The sequence below is a fragment of the Maylandia zebra genome, linkage group LG22, assembly GCF_041146795.1.
Source record: "Maylandia zebra isolate NMK-2024a linkage group LG22, Mzebra_GT3a, whole genome shotgun sequence".
Classification (NCBI taxonomy): domain Eukaryota; kingdom Metazoa; phylum Chordata; class Actinopteri; order Cichliformes; family Cichlidae; genus Maylandia; species Maylandia zebra.
In genome coordinates this window covers 29,808,032-29,812,020 of record NC_135187.1, presented here as the reverse complement: position 1 = coordinate 29,812,020, position 3,989 = coordinate 29,808,032, and the positions used below count along the sequence as shown (strand labels likewise).

Sequence of the window (3,989 nt, the reverse complement as noted above, 5' to 3'; positions counted from 1 at the left end):
CCATAAATAAACACATATTCGGATATCCATGCACCATGCAGCGGCGGCTTACAGTGTTGTATGTGGTAACCATAATGTATTCCCAAGTCTAAATCTACTCCTCCAAATCCTTTAAGTTACTTATTACTTTTCATTTAAAGTCGACATGATTATTGAGCTCACCAGGAATAATTCGTACCATTAAAGAGTCATTTGCAACCAAAATGCTTATAGTTCCCATTCACTCCATTTTTTAAATGCTAGGCAAAAGCAAATAGACTGCTGCCGGATCAGGAGAATTATTGCACTGGTTACAAAATTATTTTTTCTCACTTATCTTACTCTGGGTAATATGGTAATAGACCAATTTTCACTTTGGGGTGGAATATCCCTTTAAGCTGCAAAACAGTAGACAGCTCAGAGCGAGATGAGAGGTGTTGGTCCATCATCTAGATTACACGGCAGAACAACAAAGCAGAAAGACAGTACACTCAGCCCACATTACACCCCAACTGTAATGGCAAGGGTCACTCCCGCATAAGCTTGTGCTTTTATATCTCCAATAATGTTCTAATTTTAACTTTTTGTTATAATCTAGTGAATGTGTGTGAGGAAAAATTACCGTCAGTTAAATTTTTATTACTGGAAATTGTTTCTATTTGATTACTTGCCTGATATTCTTTGATCAAGCTGTTCGGATCTTCATTGAGGTAGACTGCAAGTCCTTTCAGCGTACACACTCTTCTCATTGCAACTGTGTCGTTCTGTAAAACATAAAAGCAAATTTGACTTAGCTAAACTTTAAAGACATTTTCAGTTAACTTCAGCAAAATAAATGTATATAATGCTTTGAGAAAAAAAAGTCCATGACACACTACAGAAGCACAACAAAATTTAAAATAAAAAAAATTAAGGAAAGAAGGAACATTATCATTTGAAAAAATGTGACGAGCAAAAAAAGGTAACCACAGGATCCCAAAAAAAACAGAAACTCGACCAAAAACAGCAGCATGAAGAATCCAGTGAGGAAGAGGATGAACAAGAGGTCACACCAAAGCCAGCCTGAACAGAGGATTTTTTTTTAAAAGTAAACCACTGAGTCCACTGATCTAAGGCTTAGGAGGAGAATTCCAGAGTTTGGGGGCCACAGCAGCAATGATCTGTCACTTTTGGTCTTTGGACTGTTGTGCACTACCAGGCTTTGATCACTGGACCTCAGGGACCTGCTGGGGGTGTTGGGACTGAGAAGATCTCCATTGTATGATGGTGCTTGTCCATGTAAGGCCCTAAGGACCAGAACCAGGATCTTGAAATGAACCTTGAAGTTGACCAGCAGCCAGTGACGCTGGAAGAGAAGCGGGGTGATGTGGGTATGTTTGGAGGACTTGAACAGGAGGTTTTGCAAGGACAAATGAAAAAACAGTTGTAGTATTAAGCCAGGGTTTCCCATAACCCTGGTCCTCAGGGCCCACTGTTCTGCATGTTTTCCATATCTCTGCTTGAGTTTGGGTCACTGAACTCGTGTGTTGCACAGTGTGTCACGTCTCTAGAGTCCTAACGGTGTGTTCACACCGAACGCGATGGGCGCGTGAAAAAAGCCCCAAACGCCCCTAACTTGACGCATGCACATTCGCACCTCTACGCGTGTCCAAGAAAAATCCATCGCGCCCCAAAATATCATATTTTAACGCGCGTGAACCGGAAATGTGGGAGGGATGTGGGAGGAAGTTTTGCAAGACCGGTATCTTTGCAAGATGGCAGCTGTCGAGCTAGCGCTTGAAGAGAGAGTCTCCCTTCTCTATTTACTGTGGAGAGCAGAGTAGCGGCGTAAAGGACATCCTTGCCGTACCTGGGTCCATCAGGTCCTCCAGAGGCGTGAGCAGTTTGGTGAGTTTCACCACTTGCTCCAGGAGCTGCGCCTGGATGACGGCCGATTCCAGCGCTATCACCGTCATTCACTCGGCCAGTTTGAGGACCTGCTGTCCCACGTCGGTCCCAGAATCGCCCGCCTAGACACCAATTACAGGCGCTCAATCCCACCTGCAGAGCGCCTGTCCGTCTGCCTGAGGTTAGTAAAAGTGTTTAATACGGTAGTCCTTTATTGATACCTGTGCTAATATGCTAAACCATCCATTTATACACTGCTAACATGGATGTGCTATGCTAACAGTGAATGCTCTCGGTGTTTACTGAAAGCAAACTGTGGTACAAAGACGACTGTTTATAATATTTCTAGTGATACTCAGAAGGTCTCATCAAGCCCCGATTTAATTCGATTTATGCTGTTATCAGTGTTTGCGATGATAGCATGGCTGTGGTGTCACATCAATGTATGCGCTCGGTGTTTGCTGATATCAAACTGTAGCATTAGGACCACTGAGTTAACCTTTGTAGTGATACTCACTCCTTTTTATTTAGACCTGGTTTAATTCTGGGATAGTTGAATATTTGTATATAATCCCTGCAGCTGTCAGACTCTATAGCAGGGGTCACCAGTCTTTATTAAAACAGAGTTAGATAAAACTGTTCACAGTTTGGTTCATCTCTAGTTACATGGTTCTATCTTGATAAGCTGTCTTATCACAGATTAATTTTTCAAAAATATTAATGATTTAAGCAAGGAAAGGGCTACATGTCAACATACAACTCTTTATTTCTATTAATGTCTCACTTCATTCCTACCTGATTGACATGTTTAGGAATTATGAGTGATTGGCTCACTGTAGTTGTGAAAGTTGCTACCAATCAAATTATGATATGTTAAAGTTAAAATAAAACACAACTGTTTTAGATATTATCTAATATACATTTTGTAATTATCCTTATAATTACAAAATGTTTTATGTAAGATTCATGTTTTGTAATTTAAATCTGACATCACAAAAGTATTTTGGAATTTGAATAATGTATTTTGTAACTGCAGTACACATAATACTGATTTTGAACAATTTTGTCCAGGTTCCTTGTCACCGCGGACTCCTTCAGCACCAAGCGTTCAGTTACAGAGTCGGTGTGTCAGATCACCCCCCAGGCAGCGACGGCCATCTGGGACTGTCTAGTGGACGACTTCATGGCTGTGCCTTCACCTGGAGACTGGCGGTCCATCACAGAGGGACTCCAGGAGCGCTGGAATTTCCCTCTGTGCTGTGCAGCTCTGGATGGGAAGCACGTCCAGACAAAGGCACCCCATATATCATATAGGAGACACACACATTGATATACACTAAATATTTATTTCATTTCTTTTTTGTGGTGCCCAAATTTATGCACCTGCTTGATTTTGTTTAAATAATTATTGCACACTTTTTGTAAATCCAGTAAACTTCTTTTCACTTCTCAAATATCACTGTGTGTGTCTCCTATATGATATATTTAACTGACATTTTTTATTGTAACAACCAACGATTTATACAGGAAAATGATGTCTATTAACAAGGTTGCCCAAACTTCTGCATCCCACTGTATCAGTATATTTTGTCATTAGTATAATATGAAATAAATTCTACATGTGTCAAGTCATGTGCCAACATTTGCTGTGTAGTAGAACTGAGACATTAGTCATTATAAACATTTATTTGAAATAATATTAAAATTCTCACACAGAAATACATTAAACATAAATATATAAAATATAAGTATTTACAGAGAGACAGGAATAAAAAGGACCAGCTGCTCTCCAGAGCAGGAACCAGGCTGAGGAGGAAATGCTCCATTGGAGACTGGTGTGGCTCCAGCTCCACCACCGATGGACCGTCCTGGGACCCGTCCCTCATCTGCCTCGGAGCCGTCCTCCCCTGTGGGCCTGTAAAACAGCACAAAACAAAGAAATGAGAAGGCTGCTACTAGATTTTAATTTCAACATTGAGAAAAAAACAAAAACAAAAACAGGATATAATCAGATTGGTTGTAGATCTTTAGTAAAGGTGATCACAAGGCAATCCCACCGACTAAAAAGGTATCAGTGCTTGCTGTACATACCTGTGGGTGCAGCAGCAGGAGCTCAGGGACTG

At 40.9% G+C, this 3,989-nt stretch overlaps 1 long non-coding RNA gene across 1 annotated transcript; it reads left to right on the top strand.

Moving 5' to 3' along the window:
• Window positions 1-1,579: 1,579 nt before the first annotated feature.
• Window positions 1,580-3,494, top strand: LOC143414728 (uncharacterized). The gene is made up of 2 exons (XR_013095423.1): window positions 1,580-2,047; window positions 2,938-3,494. It is a non-coding gene; the product is annotated as an uncharacterized LOC143414728 (long non-coding RNA).
• Window positions 3,495-3,989: the final 495 nt, after the last annotated feature.